This window comes from Nerophis ophidion, linkage group LG02, assembly GCF_033978795.1.
Source record: "Nerophis ophidion isolate RoL-2023_Sa linkage group LG02, RoL_Noph_v1.0, whole genome shotgun sequence".
Classification (NCBI taxonomy): domain Eukaryota; kingdom Metazoa; phylum Chordata; class Actinopteri; order Syngnathiformes; family Syngnathidae; genus Nerophis; species Nerophis ophidion.
In genome coordinates, this window is record NC_084612.1 from 39,960,979 (window position 1) to 39,983,849 (window position 22,871).

Below are 22,871 nucleotides of genomic sequence, written 5' to 3' on the forward strand. Positions count from 1 at the left end.
GGATAAGACACAATAAAATGCACACGACACAGCTCTAACGCCAAAGGCAATCTACCCGGCCATCAAAAAAAGAAACAGCCACCACACAGAACAGATATTCACCACCATTAACGGACTCCAAAAGGCCTGACCGCTGTTTTAAATTTGTGAATGAACACAAGCGCCTGTGTAAATATTTCATGTTTCAATGTGTGCACCAGCCAATATGTGACCAAAAAAAAATGTCTCCACAAATTAAGTGGATGCGGCTAATATTTAGGTGTGCTCTATAGTTTGAAAATTACGCTTTTTGACTGACATCACTACTTAATAGCGCGGGAAAAATCTATAGAATGAAAAACTGTTTAGACTGTTATGAATATGTAAAGCCACTGCCGATAAATATCACGATCCTTTACATTTCACATGAATGTTTAATGCATTGAATACATTGCATTAACGTACAATACATTGTCTGTTGATGAGATACATAAAGCTACAATAACAGGTTAGAAGACAAAGAAACCAAGCAAATAACGTAACGTGCATGCTATATGCTAACACTAATTATGTCTTGAAATTAATATGGATATGTAAAGTTGGTGAATGCTTATGTTATGTAACATCATTATCAATTGTGTTGCCTTACACTGCAGGCATCAATACGAAATGAGAGAAAAATATGTACAAAAAGAGCTGCAAGATTATATTGGAACGATTGTCTATATAAAACGGTGTAATTGTGCATACATTGTGTGTTAATCCAATTGTCCACCCCATTTGATGCAGGTGTTCAGTGTGGGTGACAAACAGCAGGAGACGAGAAGACACGTGACAAGAACAGAAACAGCTTCAAAGGCAAATTGATACTTACAAAAAGTGAAAGACTTGCTTCCCCAGTTTCCAGCTACTCACTGGCAAATTGGTTTTGAATTCATGTAGATGACCTGAAAAGTAATCACAAAGAGACAAAAAATGGCTTATTTAACTGTTTGTGTAACACAAACTTTGACAGTACAGTCAGTTTATTCAGTGGCATGCATGAAGTCAGTGATGCACATTCGATGGAAGAATACAACAGGATCATGGTGCATGTTTTAAAAACAACATTGCCTTTTGATAAGAGTGTTTACTGACATCCGAACAAACAGAGACAGAACAAGTGAAAGAGAATCAGGGCCACAGTGACTGTTGGCTGAAGGTCAGTTTGTAATACAGTGGTCGTTGTTCTTTTTTTAAATGTACCTTGAATTCTTTCAATGATGCTCTTGATTTGCTGAGAGGTCTTATTCTGTTTATTAGGTGTAATGTGTCTACAAAAAGACATAACTATGGCTAAGCCCAAACGTACACAGGTAATTTAATTTCCAACATACACATAGTATTTTTCGAAATAGCATTTCAAGCCAAGTTGATGCCTTAAAAAGCATCAGAAAGTGCCGAGCTTATGCATTCCATAACATGGATGACTATTTTTTAATTGCTCATTGTGGAGAGGGGCGTGGTGTGTGCAGGAGCCGGCCATGAAGCAGCCAACAGGTGAGTGGATAATCTCAGCTGGAACGAGTTATCTAATCACCTGTTCCTATATTAGCAGCGCCAAACACCAAGGGGGGGAGATCGTGGAAGCAGAAGAGACTGGAGTGGGCTGAAAAGCAACAAAAAGGAACGACAGAAACATTGAAGACGACGACAACGAAAATAAATAAAAACTCTCCTGGTGAAAACCACATTCAGAGGTGTTCTGGTCACATTGGTCCGTCAAACCCGGAAGAGGAGGAGCAGACCTCCACAATTGGCGCCCAACTAAAACGGACCAAGAAAATGTCCACCACAACCCCCCTGGAGGCGCTTGGACGAGTGCTGGCCGAGGTGTCAGCGGCGAGCCAGCAGCAGACCCAACTACTGCAATCACTAATGGGCAGAGCAAACACATCAGGTGCAGGAGCGACGACGTCCATGCAGCGCATGTTGGAGGGGGAGGACCCCCAAGCATACCTTGACGTGTTTCGAAGCCACGGCAACAGCGTGCAGCTGGCCAGAGGAGGAGTGGGGAGTGAAGTTGCTCCCGCTCCTGGCGGAGGAGGGGCAGCGGGCGGTCGCTGGTAGACTCAAGGCCGCAAGGATGCAATACCCGAACCTGCGCCGCTCCATTTTGGATCAGGTCGGCAGCAGCCCAGAGGACCACCGACAGAGATTCTGAGCTCTGAAGTTGGGCCCAGATGACCGGCCATTTGCGTTGGCGCAACAGCAGAGGGACGCGGCCACCTGGTGGCTACATCCAAAAGGGGCAGGATACGAAGATGTTGGAGTCGATTGTCCTAGAGCAGTTCATCGATGCCATCCTGGCCAGGACCTCCGCATGGATGAGGTACCACCGCCCCTGGGACTTGACGACGGCTGCAATCCTGGCGGGGGACCATCTGGCTGTCCAGAAGGAGGCAACGGCAAAGGCGGCCGAAAGGCCAACCCCAGTACCCCGTCGCCGACTCACACCGTCGGAAGTGACGTCCCTGGAGCAGCGACCACGCATGGCCGGGCCACCCGGAACCAGAGAGCAGGTTCCCCACTCAGAAAAACAATGCCAAAGCACACATACCCGCACCCATGCACGCACCCACAGACACATAACACGGGGCTGTCTCATCTCCTCTGATTGTGCGTTGCAGGGTACCGGCGCTGCGGATGGGGGGCTTCCCTCGCAGACGACGCCTCGAGCACCAGGGCCGGTGTGCTGGGGGTGCGGTCAGCCCGTGCATGTGCACCGGGAGCGCTCCGTGATGGAGATGGGGCAGGTGCTACCGGTTGTCGGCACCCATCACCAACCCCCGATTCGGGGGAGATATACTGTGTCCCGGTAAGGGTACAAGGGAGTGTATACCGGGCAATGGGGGATTCGGGCTGAAAACAGTCCTTGATTTACCAGAACTTGGTTCGACCCGGGGTAGTGAGTCAGGCAACACGGAGTAACATTAAGTGTATTCATGGGGATGTGCACGAGTACCCGATTGTGCCAGTGGAAATTTGGTATAGGGGCCAAAAGCATAGTGTCAAGGTTGCCACAAGCGCGCACCTTACGCACCACCATAATTTTAGGAACAAATTGGCTAGGATTTAACCATCTAGTAACGCAATGCATGGGGATGCGTTCACGGACGGTAGGAGGGGGAAGCATCCGCGCGGTTCTCAGTGGCGACGCGGCTTCATCCGGTGCTGCAGAGCAGGAACCGGTAGACGCTGTGCGATGAAACTTTGCTTGCGGCCTGGGATCAGGTGGATTACATCGACGGTCAGCAGGTGCGCCCGGGAAGAGCGCGGGTATTCCCCCATTTTTCAATTTTTCGCGATGGTTATACCAAGTGAGCCGTGACACTCAGACGGGGGCGGAGCACACCCAGTTGTTGGTGCCAAAAGGCCGCCGGGAAATGATTTTCCACGCGGCCCATCTTAACCCGCTATCTGGCCATATGGGGTATGATAAGACACTTAATCGGGTTATGGTCCGATTCTATTGGCCAGGCCTCCGGGCAGACGTACGCCGGTGGAGCGCTGCCTGCCCGGACTGCCATCTGGTGAACCCAGCGGCCATCCCAAAGGCCCCCTTGCACCCATTAACACTCATAGAGTTCCCGTTCGAAAGAATTGGGATGGACCTCATCGGACCATTTTCCCCGAGCACACGGGGATACCACTTTGTGTTAGTCCTGGTGGATTACGCAATGCGGTACCCCGAAGCAGTGCCGCTGCGCTCCATCTCTGCCAAGAGTGTTGCGCAAGCGCTGTTTCAGGTCATCTCCCGAGTCGGAATCCCGAAAGAGATTCTGACTGACCAGGGCACGTCCTTTATGTCACGCACGATAAAAGAACTATACGGATTATTGGGAATCACGGCAATCCGCACCAGTGTTTATCATCCACAAACGGATGGGCTGGTGGAGCGATTCAACAAAACGCTGAAAACCATGATCCGTAAGTTCATGCACGAGGACAAACGAAATTGGGATAAATGGTTGGAACCCCTAATGTTTGCGATGCGGGAGGCACCCCAGACCTCCCTAGGTTTTACACCTTTTGAATTATTATATGGCCGGAGGCCTCGCGGGGTGCTGGACGTCATTAAGGAAAGCTGGGAGGAACGTCCAAGCTCCAGCGAAAATGAAATACATTATGTCATGGATATGTGGGCAAAACTCCACAAGGTGGCGCACTTATCACGTATAAATTTGCTCCATACCCAAGAGCGTCAACAGCGCAAGTATAACAAAGGGGCCCAACTGCGCAAAGTTACACCGGGAGAAAAGGTGCTTGTATTACTTCCAACCTGAAGTTCCAAATAACTTGCAAAGTGGCAAGGACCCTTCGAGGTCACACGGCAAGTAGGTGATGTTGATTATGAGGTTCATCGCTCGGACCGACGCGGAAACACTCAGATTTACCATCTTAACGTGCCGAAGGCATGGATAGAGGGGAGCCTCTCTCCATGGTAACGGTAGTGAGAGAGGAGGAGGAGCTGGTTCCTGAGGTCCCGTGCTCTGGCCAACCCCCTCATCATCTCTATGACAAGCAGCTCACGATGGCACAGAGAGCAGATGTTGCTCAGTTGCAGCGCCGCTTCTCTGATGTGTTCTCCTCACAGCCCGGCCGAACAAATCTCATACAACATCATATTGAGACCAGCCCTGGAGATACGGTGCGGTCTCGGCCATATCGGCTTGCCGAAGACAAACGCAAAGTAGTGCGAGAGGAATTAAAAAACATTCTTGAGATGGGGGTAATAGAAGAATCCCACAGCGCGTGGTGTAGCCCCATTGTTATAGTAGGGAAGAAGGATGGGACTATACAGTTCTGTGTGGATTACCGCAAGGTAAATGCGGTGTCACGTTTTGACGCATACCCTATGCCCCGGGTCGACGAGCTCCTGGATCGGCTAGGCACTGCTCGTTTTTTCACGACGCTGGATTCAACCAAGGGCTACTGGCAGATTCCCTTGTCACCAGAGTCCCGAGAAAGAACGTCCTTTTCCACTCCGGAAGGTTTGTACCAATTTGTGACACTTCCGTTTGGGTTATTCGGTGCGCCTGCCACGTTCCAGCGCCTCATGGACCGGGTTCTGCGTCCCCACGCGGCATACGCAGCTGCCAACTTGGATGATGTTATCATTCAAAGTGGCAGCTGGGAACAGCACATGCAGCGGGTGGGGGCGGTGCTCGAGTCCCTGAGGCGACCCGGGCTCACCGCAAAGTGCGCAGTTGGCCGGAGGGAAGTACAGTACCTGGAGTACCACTTCGGGGGCTGCGGCCACAAGTCGACAAGACAGCGGCGATCGCGGTCTGTCCACCCCTCAAGACGAAAAAAGAGGTGAGGCAGTTTTTGGGACTGGCGGAATACTACCGCCGATTCATTCCCCGGTTTGCAGACTTGACCAGCCCTCTGACTGACCTCACCCGAAAGGGTGCTCCAGATCTGGTCCAGTGGACGGAGCAGTGCCAGCGGGGGTTCAAGGAGGTAAAAGCAGCACTCTGCGAGGAGCCGGTGCTGCACATGCCAAATTTTAATATCCCCTTCTGTCTGCAGGCGGAACCGTCGAGCCAGGGACTGGGGGCAGTGCTGACCCAGCGGGTGGAGGGCGTCGATCGCCCCGTGCTTTACATCAGCCGGAAGTTGTCGGACCGGGAGGCGAGGTACAGCACAGTGGAGAGGGAGTGCCTCGCCATCCGGTGAGCGGTCAGGGCCCTCCAATACTACCTGTTGGGGCGTGCCTTCAGTCTCTGCTCAGACCACAAACCTCTGCAGTGGCTCCATTGAATGAAAGACGCTAATGCATGGATCACCCGGTGGTACCTCGCATTGCAACCCTTCAACTTCCAGGTGTTCCACAGGCTGGGCGCACAGATGGCCGTGGCCGACTTCCTCTCTCGCCCCGCTATGAGTCTGGCAGTGGAGGCATGTGGAGAGGGGCGTGGTCACACGTTCCCTGCAGGCGGGGTGTGTGCAAGAGCCGGCCATGAAGCAGACAACAGGTGAGTGGATAATCTCAGCTGGAACGAGTTATCTAATCACCTGTTCCTTTATTAGCAGCGCCGGAGACCATGAGGGGGGGAGATCGTGGAAGCAGGAGAGACTCGAGTGGGCTGAAAAGCAACAAAAAGGACGGACAGAAACATTGAAGACGACGACAACGAAAATAAATAAAAACTCTCCTGGTGAATACCACATTCAGAGGTGTTCTGGTCAATCTATTAACGCCGACAATTATTTTATCGCACATTTGCGTATGTTGCTTACATGCTTTTATTTTGTTAACGCCTTTTCTTAACAAGATGGCGTCGCCCGGCGTCGAGGGGCTCTTGGTAAAGATGGAACATTTGGCAAAAATACCGGACAATTCTGCAAATTTCATGGCTGGCTTACAGCGTGGTAACTCCGGGATCACTTACGACCGCCAGACAATTCTGGATGTGGATAGATCGGGCCGTTTTGGACTGAATGACGCGTGCTTGCTAAACCTGCTAGCTAGCATGGGAATACTTTGCTGGCTACATCCAGCGGCCTGTGAAGCAGCGGAGTATATGTGTTGTCTGTCTATTTATGAATAATGCAGACGAGGAGTGTTGGCTGAGTTCTTAACGTTTGCTTTCAGAGCGTGTATATCACAACATACAAGATGCAGTCATGGCGACACACAACCTCTACCGGGCTAGCGTGCATGCTCGTCACTCCTGTTGCATGCTTGGTAGTGTAGTTCTTTTTTTCCCTGGCTCATAACATCACCATGTATATGCGTTCAGTTTATCAAAGCACCAAGCAAACAATCGGAAAATTCCCATCATATCAATTCCTAGATATGGTCATAATTATTTTAAGTGCACTACGCAGAATAAACACAACATTATTAATATAGCTACTACGAATAATTTGATCAAAAATTCCCTAAAACAGCCCACTACCTATAATATAGGTTTTTTAAACATAAGATCCCTGATAAAAAACAAAATTCTACTGTTACCTCAGAAATTGCCTGTTCAGATGTTATGATTGTGGCTCAGAGATTTGCATGTAGATTATATTTATTTTCCATAACAAACAGGATAACTTAAATACCCTGGCAGTGGTAGTAATACGCTTAAATGTTTGTATTTGCATTTTTTGAGTTGATTTTCATAAAATATGCTATTTAACTACTACTGTTTAACAAGGACTGATTTAAATTGTGTTTGCACAACAAATGTTTTGGCGCTTTTGGTCATGTGGGGGAATATTCCAATAAAGGTGCACTACACACTACTTTTGAATTCATTATTGGGCTTTGCGTATACAATGCAGTTAATCGCGATTAATCAGAGAAATAGTGCGATTAACTTTAATTAAAATTTTTTATCGTTGCCCAGCCCTAATATATATATATATACATACAAACCCCGTATCCATATGAGTTGAAAATTGTGTTAGATGTAAATATAAACGGAATACAATAATTTGCATATAATTTTCAACCCATATTCAGTTGAATATGCTACAAAGACAACATATTTGATGTTCAAACTGATCAACTTTTTTTTTTTGCGAATAATCATTAACTTTAGAATTTGATGCCAGCAACACATGACAAAGAAGTTTGGAAAGGTGGCAATACATACTGATAAAGGTGAGGAATGCTCATCAAACACTTATTTGGATTATCCCACAGACGTGCAGGCTAATTGGGAACAGGTGGGTGCCAAAAAATGATCAGTCTTTCACAAAAAAGGATGGGGCGAGGTACACCCCTTTGTCCACAATTGCGTGAGCAAATAGTCAAAACAGTTTAAGAACAACGTTTCTCAAAATGCAATTGCAAGAAATTTAGGGATTTCAACATCTACGGTCCATAATATCATCAAAAGGTTCAGAAAATCTGGAGAAATCACTCCACGTAAGCGGCATGGCCGGAAACCAACATTGAATGACCGTGACCTTTGATCCCTCAGAGGGCACTGTATCAAAAACCGACATCAATCTCTAAAGGATATCACCACATGGGCTCTGGATCACTTCAGGAAACCACTGTCACTAAATACAGTTTGTCGCTAAATCTGTAAGTGTAAGTTAAAGCTCTACTATGCAAAGCGAAAGCCATTTAGCAACAACATCCAGAAACGCCGCCGGCTTCTCTGGATGTAAGATCATCTAAGATGGACTGATGCAAAGTGGAAAAGTGTTCTGTGGTCTGACGAGTCCACATTTCAAATTTTTTTTAGAAATATTCGACATCGTGTCATCCAGACCAAAGGGGAAGCGAACCATCCAGACTGTTATGGACGCAAAGTTCAAAAGCCAGCATCTGTGATGGTATGAGGTGCATTAGTTCCCAAAGCATGGGTAACTTACACATCTGTGAAGGCACTATTAATGCTGAAAGGTACATACAGGTTTTGGAACAACATATACTGCCATCTAAGCGCCGTCTTTTACATGGACGCCCCTGCTTATTTCAGCAAGACAATGCCAAGCCACATTCAGCACGTGTTACAACAGCGTGGCTTTGTAAAAAAAGAGTGCGGGTACTTTCCTGGCCCGCCTGCAGTCCAGACCCGTCTCCCATCGAAAATGTGTGGCGCATTATTAAGCGTAAAATACGACAGCGGAGACCCCGGACTTTTGAACAACTGAAGCTCTACATAAAACAAGAATGGGAAAGAATTCCACTTTCAAACCTTCAACAATTAGTTTCCCCAGTTCCCAAACGTTTATTGAGTGTTGTTAAAAGAAACGGTGATGTAACACAGTGGTGAACATGCCCTTTCCCAACTACTTTGGCACGTGTTGCAGCCATGAAATTCTAAGTTAATTATTATTTAAAAAAAAAAACAAAGTTTGAGTTTGAACATCAAATATCTTGTCTTTGTGCATTCAATTGAATATGGGTTGAAAAGGATTTGCAAATCATTGTATTCCGTCTATATTTACATCTAACACAATTTCCCAACTCATATGGAAACGGGGTTTGTGTGGAAGACAACCCGAGAGGCCAATTCAAAGCAGATTGCAGAAGTCAACATCAAGTGCGGCATATACCAAGGAGAAGCACTATCACCACCGCTGTTCTGCATAGGCCTGAAACCCCTCAGTCAGACCATTCTGAAGAGCAGCTTCAGGTACCGATTCCATAGTGGGGCAACAATCAGCCACCTACTCTACATGGATGACAACAAGCTGTATGCAACGAGCCAGCGAGAAATAGACTGACTGATCCACACCACCAGGATGTACAGCGATGATATAGGGAAGTCATTCGGATTGGACAAGTGTGGCCAGATGGTCTCAAACAGATGCAAGAGTATCAGGACTGAGGGGATTTACCTACCAGAAGGAAACATAGGTGATATCCAAGACAGCTACAAGTACCTTGGCATCCCACAGGCTAATGAAAATCATGAAAAGGCCACAAGGAAGTCAACCACAGCCAAATACCTCCAGAGAGTAAGGCAGGTCCTGAACAGTCAGCTGTTCAGGACCTGCCTTCAAAGTCCGCGTCATCAACATGTATGCACTACCAGTCATCAAATACCCCTCTGATATAATAAGTTGGCCAAAGAAAGAGACAGATATCAAGACAATAAAGCTCCTCACCATTCACAGAGGGTTCCACCCCAAGTCCAGCACCCTGAGGCTATACACTAAGCGGAAATAGGGAAGCTGAGGGCTAGTGAGCATCAAGGCCACAGTCCAGGATGAAACATCGAAAATTCAAGAACACATAAAAAAAATGGCTCCGAAGGATGAACCGCTAAGTGAATCTCAGGCAGCAGTACCCTGATGAGAGTGCAGAGGAGGAGGAGCAGACAACCTGGACGGATAAGCTCCTACATGGCATGTACCACCGTCAGATAGAGGAAGTGGCTGATATCAAAAAATCCAACATGTGGCTGGAAAATGCAGGACTGGCAGACAGCACAGAGGCACACTAATCATGGCAGCACAAGAACAGGCCATAAGCACAAGAGCCATAGAGGCCAGGTTCTACCAGAGTAGATCAGACCAAAGATGCAGACTGTGCAAAGAAGCGCCTGAGACAGTCCAGCACAAAGTAGCAGGCTGTAAGATGCTAGCTGGATCAGCGTACATGGAGAGGCACAACCAAGTGGCTGGAATAGTATGCAGGAACATCTGCAATCAGTATGGAATATAAGTACCCACATCCCAATGGGCCATTCCACAGAAGGTGGCTGAGAACAACAGTGCCAAGGTTATTTGGGACTTCAGCTTTCAGACTTACAAACAGCTTCTGGTTAGCCAACCAGACATAGTGGTGGTGGACAAAGAGCAGAAAAGGATGGTGGTGATAAATGTGGCAATCCCAGCTGACGCCAACATCAGGGAGAAGGAACACGAGAAATTGAGAAGTACCACGAGTTAAAAGAACAGCTGGAACGGATGTGGTCCAGAAAAGCGCAGTCCTTGGAACAGCCAAGATACTGCGCAGAACCCTCAAACTCCCAGGCCTCTGGTAGAGGACCTGAGCTTGAGGATGACACAGATACCACCCCACCGGGGTGAGAAGGGGATTTTATATACAAACCCATTTCCATATGAGTTGGGAAATTGTGTTAGATGTTATGTTGATTACACCCAACTCTACATGCCCCTAAAGCTGACCAACACACCGGATTGTAGTCAGCTGGAGGCATGTCTTAATGAAATTAAACAATGAATGTCCACCAACTTTTTGCAACTCAACGCCAAAAAAACGGAAATGCTGATTATCGGTCCTGCTAGACACCGACCTCTATTTAATAATACAACTTTAACATTTGACAACCAAACAATTAAACAAGGCGACTTGGTAAAGAATCTGGGTATTATCTTCGACCCAACTCTCTCCTTTGAGGCACACATTAAAAGCATTACTAAAACGGCCTTCTTTCATCTCTGTAATATCGCTAAAATTGGCTTCATTTTGTCCATTAACGACGCTGTGGTCCTTATCGATGCGTTTGTTACGTCTCGTCTCGATTACTGTAACGCATTATTTTCGGGTCTCCCCATATCTAGCATTAAAAGATTACAGTGGGTACAAAATGCGGCTGCTAGACTTTTGACAAGAACAAGAAAGTTTGATCATATTACGCCTGTACTGGCTCACCTGCACTGGCTTCCTGTGCACTTAAGATGTGACTTTAAGGTTTTACTACTTACGTATAAAATACTACACAGTCTAGCTCCAGCCTATCTTGCCAATTGTATCGTACCATATACTGTATGTGCCGGCAAAAAATCTGCGTTCAAAGGACTCCGGCTTATTAGTGATTCCCAGAGCTCAAAAACAGTCTGCGGGCTAAAGAGCGTTTTCCATTCGGGCTCCAGTACTCTAGAATGCCCCCCCGGTAACAGTTCGAGATGCTACCTCAGTAGAAGTATTTAAGTCTCATCTTAAAACGTATTTGTATACTCTAGCCTTTAAATAGACCCCCTTTTTAGACCAATTGATATGCCGTTTCTTTTCTTTTTCTCCTATGTCCCCCCCTCCCTTGTGGAGGGGGTACGGTCTGTTGGCCATGGATGAAGTACTGGCTGTCCAGAGTCGGGACCCAGGATGGACCGCTCGCCTGTGTATTGTTTGGGACATCTCTGCGCTGCTGATTCGCCTCTGCTTGGGATGGTTTCCTGCTGGCTCCACTTTGGATGGGACTCTCGTACTATATTGAATCCACTTTGGACTTGATTCTCGTTAGATCCACTATGGATTGGACTTTCACAATATCATGTTGGATCCGCTCGACATCCATTGCTTTCGGTCCCTTTGGGGGGGGGGGGGGGGGTGTTGACCACATATGGGTCCTCTCCAAGGTTTCTCATAGTCATCATTGTCGACGTCCCACTGGAGTGTGTTTTTTCCTTGCCTTATGTGGGCCCTACCGAGGATGTTGTTGTGGTTTGTGCAGCCCTTTGAGGCACTTGTGATTTAGGGCTATATAAATAAACATTGATTGATTGATATATATTTATCATCAAATTTACTTACATGTATTTATACATATATATATATATATATATATATATATGTTTGGGTGTGACTATACGTATATACATATGCATATATATATAAATATATATGCATATTCATACACGTATACATATATATATAAATATATATACATATATAAATACGTGGGCTTCACGGTGGCAGAGGGGTTAGTGCGTCTGCCTCACAATACGAAGGTCCTGCAGTCCTGGGTTCAAATCCAGGCTCGGGATCTTTCTGTGTGGAGTTTGCATGTTCTCTCCGTGAATACGTGGGTTCCCTCCGGGTACTCTGGCTTCCTCCCACTTCCAAAGACATGCACCTGGGGATAGGTTGATCGGCAACACTAAATTGGCCTTAGTGTGTGAATGTGAGTGTGAATGTTGTCTGTCTATTTGTGTTGGCCCTGCGATGAGGTGGCGACTTGTCCAGGGTGTACCCCGCCTTCCGCCCGATTATAACTGAGATAGGCGCCAGCGCCCCCCCCGCGACCGAAAGGGAATAAGTGGTAGAAAATGGATGGACATATATATATATATATATATATATATATATATATATATATATATATATCTCCATCAGTGAAAGCTTTGAATGGTTGCCAAAATACTTATTTTCCACCATAATTTACAAATAAATTCTTTAAAATTCCTACAATGTGAATTCCTGAATTTTTTTTTTTCACATTCTGTCTCTCACAGTTGAAGTGTACCTATGATGAAAATTACAGACCTCCGTCATCATTTTAAGTGGGAGAACTTGCACAATCGGTGCCTGACTAAATACTTTTTTGCCCCACTGTATATATACATATATATATATATATATATATATATATATGTTGTTTTTTTTCTGATGTTACTGCTACTACTCTCTGTCGTCTGGTGCCTCGCAGGAAGTCCTGCCTCATATTCCAAAAAAAAAACATGTAGTAGATTATCTGGCAAGTTAATTGCAAATGCTAAATTGACTGTCAGTGTGAATGGTTGTCTGTCTGTACAGTACTGTTCAACATTGTAACTGACTAGTGATCACTGTACTCTGCCTCTCAGCCAATTCTGCAGCTCCTCACAACTGCCTACGATAAGTGGTTTAGATAATGGATGGATATCTTGAATGAGTTTATAAAACATAGGGTAAGGGCCGTTCCTTTGTACTTGTGTCTCCTATGCTGAAGATATTCATGTATCCTTAAACTATACATCAAGTAAATGGTTTGCCTCCTGGAATTGCTGTTTGAAATGAATCCTCTTGTAAGGCTTTTTGAATAATAACAGTTTAATGTGCATGTTTGGTGTTCTTTATGTCCACTTGCCGTCAGCATGTTACATTTACCTTCTGAATGTAGAGTTTTACATGCTTCATGTGCTTTTACAGTTATTAAAATAGAGTAACATAATATATATATATGTATATATATATATATATATATATATATATATATATATACATATATATATATATATATGTATATACAGACTGTGTTGGATCCATTATGGATTGAACTTTCACAGTATCATGTTAGACCCGCTCGACATCCATTGCTTTCCTCCTCTCCAAGGTTCTCATAGTCATCATTGTCACCGACGTCCGACTGGGTGTGAGTTTTCCTTGCCCTTATGTGGGCCTACCGAGGATGTCGTAGTGGTTTGTGTTGTGGTTTGTGCAGCCCTTTGAGACACTAGTGATTTAGGGCTATATAAGTAAACATTGATTGATTGATTGATTGATATATACATATATATATAGATATATATATATATATATATATATATAGATATATATATATATATATATATATATGTTATGTTACCATTGTCAATTTCCATAAAAAAACAAACAAAGGATTTCTATTAGATCGTTTTAAGTCACTTGGCAAAATACAATGTACATACAGCATACAATGTTCACACTGCAGGTCATTCACATAATGTTGCCTATATGTGACATTTATCTGATTTTCTAATGTCAGTGTCAGAAAAATTCAGATTTTTCCAAATCTGACTGAAGCCACTTTTCGGCTGTGGTCAAAAATCCAATGTATCGGATGCGACTGCAGTCTAGACGCCCAGATTGCGTTCATCACCATATACATCACCAAAAGGCAACAAACGTCACAATTCTTCGACAAAATTGAACTGGCAAATAGCAGGCAAAGAAGCAAAAACAGTCATTGCCCAAAAAATATGTCATTCCATTCCAGAATGCTTGGAATAGCTAATTCGGTCAAGAAAACGTTGACTCTGCCTGCACAATAATTTCAAGGAAATTGCAAAAATGCGCCAGAATTCAGACTTACAGGAATCGGGGATGATGTTTACTTTTACAAACACACTGCAGCCTGTGTGACGCCATGTTTTCTACACATGCGGGTCACTTCACGGACCTACACGACATCTTTTTTTGTTGTAATGTGAACGATTACATAAAGTGTAGGTTTAACAAAACAATCAGAATTGGGATTCATACCCTGCAGTGTGACCATAGCTTGTTTGTGAAATATTTTGTGAAAGGTGACTAAAGTTAAGGTTTGTGCATGTACACTGAACTTTTGATGGCTGAGTAATAGGCATGTTTGTGTTTGGGCACCACACGATTTGATTCAATTTGATTCTTGGGGGCAACGATTCAGTTCAGAATCAATTCTCTACTCAAAACAATGTTTGATTCAAAATCTATGCTTTTTTGATATGCTTAACTAACTTTCTCCATTAAATAGATAAACAGCTCTGATAAATTTATATTTTACTTGAAAGAAAACTGTTTTTCTTGAATAAAATTCTACATGAACATTTAATCACATCTAATATAAATAAAGCACCAAAAGAAGTATCCAACACCTCTTTTTTCTTAAGTAAATCTGTATTGCAGATTTGGGCATATACAACAGAAAAATGATTTGCCTGAGTAGCTGGACAGGACAGATTAAAAAAGGAGAAATATATAATTATTTATTTTTTTGAATTAAATTTTCTGATTTATCTATTTATTTGAAGGAAGAATCCCAATTTCTTAGTAAATTAATTTTTTTGACACCCTTATTGATTAACAATATTTGTCAAACATTAGCTATGAAAAGTACTGTCGATTATAATGCAAAGAAATGTGGAAAGCCTGCCTTGTACAAAAACATGCCCTTCTTCCCAATTGTCCATACTAATCTAGCACTGCTAGTGTCTGAACACATTACTACAATAGCAGTAGCCTATGCCATCAGAGCTGCTGCTCCCTACCTGGAGACTGTGCAATCACCATGAAATAGGACAAGTTTGATGCAATGGGTTAGAGCAGGCTTTTAAACAACTCACTAAGGGCCATACTTGCCAACCTTGAGACCTCCGAATTCGGGAGGTGTATATATTATGTGTATGTACATATACAAACCTTGTTTCCATATGAGTTGCGAAATGGTTTTGGATGTAAATATTAACGGAATACAATGATTTGCAAATCATTTTCAACCCATATTCAGTTGAATATGATACGAAGACAACATATTTGATGTTAAAACTGATAAACAATTTTTTTTGCAAATAATCATTAACTTTAGAATTTGATGCCAGCAACACGTGACCAAGAAGTTGGGAAAGGTGGCAATAAATACTGATAAAGTTGAGAAATGCTCATCAAACACTTATTTGGAACATCCCACAGGTGTGCAGGCTAATTGGGAACAGGTGGGTGCCATGATTGGGTATAAAAGCAGCTTCCATGAAATGCTAAGTAATTCACAAACAAGGATGGGGCGAGGGTCACTAATGTGTAACCAAATTGTCGAACAGTTTTAAAACAACATTTCTCAACGAGCTGTTGCAAGAATTTAGGGATTTTACCATCTGCGGTCCGTAAAATCATCAAACAGTTCAGAGAATCTGGAGAAATCACTGCACGTAAGCGATGATATTACGGACCTTTGATCCCTCAGTCGGTACTGCATCAAAAACCGAAATCAGTGTGTAAAGGATATCACCACATGGGCTCAGGAACACTTCATAAAACCACTGTCAGTAACTACAGTTGGTCGCTACATCTGTAATTGCAAGTTAAAACTCTACTATGCAAAGCGAAAGCCATTTATGAACGATACCCAGGAACGCCACCGGCTTCGCTGGGTCCAAGCTCATCTAAGATGGACTGATGCAAAGTGGAAAAGTGTTTTGTGGTCTGACCAGTCCACATTTCAAATTATATTTGGAAATTGTGGACGTGGTGTCCTCTGGAATAAAGAGGAAAATAACCATCCGGATTGTTATAAACCCAAAGTTCAAAAGCCAGCATCTGTGATGGTATGGGGGTGTACTAGTGCCCAAGGCATGGGTAACTTACACATCTCTGAAGGCACCATTAATGCTGAAAGGTCCATACAGGTTTTGGAGCATCATATGTTGTCATCCAAGCAACGTTATCATGGATGCCCCTGCTTATTTCAGCAAAATAATGACAAGCCACGTGTTACAACAGCGTGGCTTTGTAGTAAAAGAGTGCGGGTACTTTCCTGGCCCGCCTGCAGTCCAGACATGTCTCCCATCGAAAATGTGTGGCGCATTATGAAGCGTAAAATACGACAGAGGAGACCCCGGACTGTTGAACGACTAAAGCTCTACAGTAAACAAGTACGGGAAAGAATTCCACTTTCAAAGCTTCAACAATTATTTTCCTCAGTTCCCAAACATTTATTGAGTGTTGTTAAAAGAAAATGTGATGTAACACGTGTTGCAGCCATGAAATTCCAAGTTAATTATTATTTGCAAAAAAAAAACAAAGTTTATGAGTTTGAACATCAAATATCTTCTCTTTGTAGCATATTCAACTGAATATGGGTTGAAAATTATTTGCAAATCATTATATCCCGTTTATATTTACATCCAACAAAATTTCCCAACTCATATGGAAACGGGGTTTGTGTATATATATGTATATATATATATATATATATATATATATATATATATATATATATATATACATATATATACACCCCCCTTCCCCTTCGAACTGTCCTGGATGAATTGAAACTATTTTGTCCAATCATTTTGGAACTTGCACGCGTACTTCTTCTTCCTACTCGTCGTCGCCATGTCTCTTGTTTGTTCTTCTGCTTCGTCTCTGTCATGTTTTTGGACATTACTACTTGCCGTAGTTCTGAAGCAATGCATGATGGGAATCCGGATTGTTGTGTGTCAGTGTTTTAACATGCCGGCTGGAAAAAACACACGCTGAGAAATAGCTTAATGGGTTATAGATAAACCTATGGATAATGGACACATATATAATAGTCTCCTTTTCAGGTGAGGTGTGGTTGAAGTAGCATGTCATTCAAGATAACGGACAAGTGGTTTATTCAATCACATACAATATTTTTTTACAAGGCCCCGCATTCTGAAATACATCTCCTATTGAGAAGTCCCAGATCCTTGTGTGGAGCTCAGCAAACTACAAGGATCTGGCATGAGTCAGGTTAGGTCAGGCCCACTTTGATCGGAGAACATCACCTCATGAGCATAGTTACCAAGACAAGTTGCAGCAAAAAATAAATACACACATTTAAAGATGGCTTTCTGATGGCCAGTCCACTCCTGGTCACATGCAAACAGCTGTGTCGTCCACCAGCATCAACTGTCAACTTACTAACCGCTCTTGTGTCCTTTTTATTTGTCTGCTCTGTCTCTCTGAATGAACTCATCCTGACACTGAAGCACCAAAGACCAGACACTCACAAAATGTCTTGCACCGATGTGTCAGGAATGTCTCTCCGAGTGACACTTCAGTGAAACAATCTTTGTTGAGGATACAATTGCCATTAGCCTTTTTGGCTGAAGTGTAAAAGTAAAGCAAAGGGGAAATCAGTTGCACCAAGGAGCATTTTGCTTCAAGAGAGTAGAGTGATGAAGACACTACACTGACTGGATTTCATGTGCTGTTCTGCAAATATACTTGCATTTTCTCTCTATGTGAAATAAAAAGAATAAAAGACTATTGAGTTCCTAGTTCTCCTAAGAGGAAACCATACAACGTATCAATTCTCTTTGATTTCCTCACACACTCTTCGCTCCACAGCCTGTAAAGACAGAGAACAAAGGGAAAGGCTTGTCTTCTTGCACGCCAATGAGACCTTTTCTCTTGACTCCCAAGTTACACTTATGTTTTATTTTCCTTTTTATTTTGCCCACATTTTTTTTTGCACTGTATGTTTGTGTATCTGTCTATATGGGTAAGGGTTGCAGGAGTATAGCAAGGCTTTCCCTCTCACCCAGGTAATGTGTTTATATTCCTGAGCCCATCTTCTACTTTTCTGTGTGTCAGTGTTTCTCCCCTCTTATCACCTGGCCCTCACAGGGCACTTTAGCTCCTCAAATCCTGTTCACCACATACTGGTTTTAGAATCTGTGAAATGAATGCTCGAGAAGCGTGGCCACAATGTCTGCCTATGTTGCTACTGGACTAAAATGGGCTTACTAGTTTTTTTTTGTCTGGGGAGATGCATAATGGAAGTTTTTAACACCTCAAAAGAGGCTGGGCCTTTGTGGAGCCACACTAGAGAAGGCTGCTAGTCTCCAGAGGAGGCAGACACACTGAGTGCTGCAGGACAAAGAGCTAGAGGAGTAGAATCAGCGGGGGCATCACTCTAAACGCAGCCACACACTTGCGCCAATATTTATAGTAAATACGCTGAAATGCAAAGACAATAAATGAATTTACAGAAAGGCTGGATCTATCTATCAGTAGTTGCAATACAATAGAATGACGCGAGTATAAAGCATAAATCTTCTTCCACCTTGAGCCAAGTTACCGTAGATAACATAACGATAGGAGTGCTAAAATGTACCTTTACTTTAAGTATATCTCATTCTGATTCTGAATTCCAACATACTGTTGCCAACTGAAATAGTGGTCACTATTGAGTCAATAAACAACAATGTGTCCCAATCCTCAGGTGCATTGCACCCTCTAATTAACAAACCCCTCACCTCAACTAAACACCTGATCTTTCTTTCTCCAGATAAAAATAACCAGTAGGTACTTGTAATTCCCTTCATTCAGACAGGAATCAGCATATTACCCAATAGACATGACTACGAAAACACATACCACCTGCTGGCAACTGTGGAGCTGATTTTATACTGGAGTTTAAATAGAAAGTGCTGCTCTATGTGGCAGAGAATTCTAAAGCCTTAGATTCTATACATATCAACAGTGGCCATTGACAACACAGTAAGGGGGTGCAACTCATGAGGACTATATTTTCCACTTCAATGTTTTATGTATAAAATGTGTCAATGTGGCCACCTGCATTCCTCAGTCGAACAAGTTTGGACACCCCTTCCCCTACATTTCTGTATTCTAAAGTGATGTCTAAAGCTGATATTTAAAATCAGATTGCATTGTGCTTCGATGTTGACAATAAGCATTGAGATGCAAATATTTCCATGGGAGATGAAACTTTCATCTGAGCAACATAATGAACCTGCAATTGTCTAATGGCTCCAAGTGGTTTCCAGTGACAAGGCCCAAGAGACCAGCATCTGTATTCAAATTATCCCTTATTTCAGGCACAGCTTAGCATGTTTTTTTTTTTCCAACAGCATTGCAATGAAAATCAATCACATGGTGAATTAAACCAGAAAGGAAAGAAGTGATCCATAAATGATCAGGTTACAACAAGGCAGTGGTGTCTGCAAATTATGCTGTGTTGTCTTTTTTCCAGAAGAAGCAGGGCACGGACAATTGACAACTGGGCATAGTTTTCCATGAATGACTTTTATTGCTGTGAAAAGTAGTCTTGGGTTGACGAATAATCATTTTCCAACTGAGGACGGAGGTGGAAAACATTTGTGGTAAAGTCTGTGACATCATTTAATTGCATGTCAATGTGCAACTCAGTAAGCTGATGCAGGTTCTAGTCATCCTTTGTGGACAGAATAAATGAAAGCAAAAATGCAAGGGTCAAGGCATTAACAGAGGGCAGCGTGTGACAGTAGCACACACGTGTCCATGGTGTAAATGTGACAGTGATGGAAGCATGCATTACAGTTGCTCCACTGGCCCTACTACTGACACTTACACACTTAACATGAACCTTTTTCATTAATTCTTATTTACGGTTGCAGAGGTCATTTCTCTTTTTTTAAACCTACAATTAATAGCAGCATTTGCAAATGAAAATTAGTGTGTTTAGGGAGTGTTTGGGAATATTTCTGCCTTTGTAATCTTCTAAAGAGGGAAATGATTTAAAGGAGGAAACAAATCTCCAGCGACATGGCAGGAACCGTAGGGCACGCTCCTCTCCTCATTCTCCCTTTCTCCTCTCCCCCACTCTTTTTCCCCATCTGGCTCTCCTAATTTACCTCTCCCCCTTGTTGCCCTTTCATAGTGGAAGGGTAAGGAGAGAGGGACAAGGGGCTGAGAGCAGGACTATGGTTGGTTGTTCCCCTCAGATAAAACAAATGTAGTGTTTGAGCCACTGATCACTTGTGTAATTGAGTTTAACACTCCTTTTCTGGATTAAAAAAGAGCCTTTGAAATTAAAGGTCAAATTACCTCTGGAGTCAGGCAATAAATAAGTCAAACAAGGTAAAAGTTTCCCTGCCAGCGAATGTTGGAAGGGAAATGTAATTAGGCGGAAAAAAAACATGAGGCTCTCTTTCGGACAGTCAACAATTCTGTTTTGCAAAGACAATTGTACAGCAAAATAAATAAACGACATACAATGTCTATATTTTTAAAATTAAGAAAGAAAACCACAAATGCATTAAAGTATATTTTTTAAATATAATCAAAGAGGTTTGGACAGGTATAATTATAGCCTAATAGTGCGCTGTGTTAATTTTACTCTCATTGTGTAAAGTGTCCTATAGGCTGGCTCATTGTCCATTGACTCCAGCACAAGTAAAGGAAATGGGCATAAAGCTTCGGTCTGGACTGAAAGCACAGACAGAACAAGGGAAGGAGGCAGACAACACTGCTCTACACCCAACAAGCTACAATGTGGCCTTTGTGACATAATGCACTCCGTACAGCAGATTGTGGAAAATAATCCCAAATTTACTGGTGCACGTTGTCCAGCAATAACAACTGACATCACAACGTATGCCACGTATGCCAGATTTGAAGGTACATTTTCTAATTTAGTGGAGGATGGGAGTGGGGTAGGAAAAGCAACGCCAAGCAGTTATTATAGCCCCATCATGTCCTGTGGGCCTATTACCGCATGGGACAAGAAAACGTAAAACTCTGCAGGCTCAAACTGAAGGCAGTAGGGACAATCTGAACAACCTTGCAGCACACTTTCAAAAATTACAAGACTAAGATGTAGCGATTACTGTCTGCGCATTTTAATTCTAAACCAAGGCCTAGCTCTTACACTGGCATATTTCTTCGAACAACAGATGATTAGTTTGTGTTGTTTGTCCTGTGTTGCACAGTTCCTATTACAAAATAATAGGGTGGAGCAGGAGGACACGGAGATTCTTTAAAGTGGCTGACCTAACAACAGTAACATGAGGTTAGTGTTAACAGTGCTAAGAGCATGACAGGTGGGTCACATGAAAGATTATTCATGTTCATTTCGCTTGTTCGACACATGCTACTCATTATCTGACAAGACAAACTGACATCGCTCCCAAGAAGCGCGAGGGCCTTTCATGGTCACTTTCACTCACCACAAACTAGTCTTTAAGTGTCTTATATTACAAACACATACTGTAAACTCTGCAAAGTATGCTGGGTGTGTCCCACCCAGAAACAGAATGAAAATGTAAATAATATAAACTGAATGTCAAAATGGAACCATGATCAAAGTCATAAAGGGAAAATGCTGATATTAATTAAATCACTTAGTGTGTAGTTTCTTAAAAAGGGCATCCTGGTGAGGTGTCTCAGCGACATTGTACACATTGTTTTTGTCAACACTATGGAATTCAAATTAGAATTTACACCCGTAGACTAGCCTACAGCCAGGTGGCAGCAGCAGGCTCCCGTTTTTACCCAGAAGAGGTATCAACTACACGTGTGCAGAGCTGACATTTAAAACCAATGTAGCTCACAAAGTGCATTAAACAGATAACTAAATATTATCAAGTTATTAAAAGTAGTTCAATTTAGGGGGATCACAGAAATTATGTGACATGATAAAATAATTGAGAAACACTGGCATGAATCGTATTTGCATGAAAATTCCACGTCTGTTTATTTTAATTTCGAAATAATATACTAATATTCTAGCAACCAAGGATGCCAGTGTATGTAAGCATGTACATGCCTGATCTCTAGCAATCACACTTTTTTTTGCCGGCTGTGGCCGAATGGTAAACTGTTGACATTGGAAAAAATTACCCGTTCTTTTTTTTTTTTTTTGGAATAGACGAGAGATAAGCACCTTTTAGCAAAGAAGCCATTGGAGTTTAAGCTTATTATGAATACCTCTCAGAGCGCAGAGGCATTTACTGTAGAAATCAAAGGAAGTAATAGGCAGGTAAGCCAGTGTTATTTCAAGAAGGAAGTCAGTTGTGAAATTGTCAAATATCAGGGTCCTCTTGACAATATTCATCCCCTCACATGCTACCACAAATGATTTCAAATGGGTTGTCTGTAAAAAAAAATATATACAAATTAAAGTCCATTGTGAAAAGGAAGAAAATCCGCTGCCAATCCCTTTGTTTGAACCTGGTATCACACAGCTATTTGATGAAACAGAAGATACTTAATATTGTTGGTTGTAATTGTTTATTTGTGTCTTTTTTGCTTTTGTCACATATTCTTCTTGGTTGAATGTATAGTGCATCCGGACAAAGCGCTTCACTTTTTCTACATTTTGTTATGTTACAGCCTCTACACCCATGACTGCAGTCCAGCCCACGGTGACAACCTTATCGTGAAGTTTGCTGACGATACC

The 22,871-nt window shown here is 43.0% G+C and overlaps 1 protein-coding gene across 4 annotated transcripts in view; it reads right to left on the reverse strand.

The window, feature by feature from the left end:
• Positions 1-22,871, reverse strand: part of LOC133540699 (transcription factor SOX-6-like) — a 213,816-nt gene that overhangs the window by 174,446 nt on the left and 16,499 nt on the right. For all 4 annotated transcript variants that reach the window (XM_061883555.1, XM_061883544.1, XM_061883536.1 and 1 more), the window contains exon 2: positions 854-926. The gene's annotated coding sequence lies outside the window, so the exon portion shown is untranslated. The remainder of the gene's footprint in view (positions 1-853; positions 927-22,871) is intronic.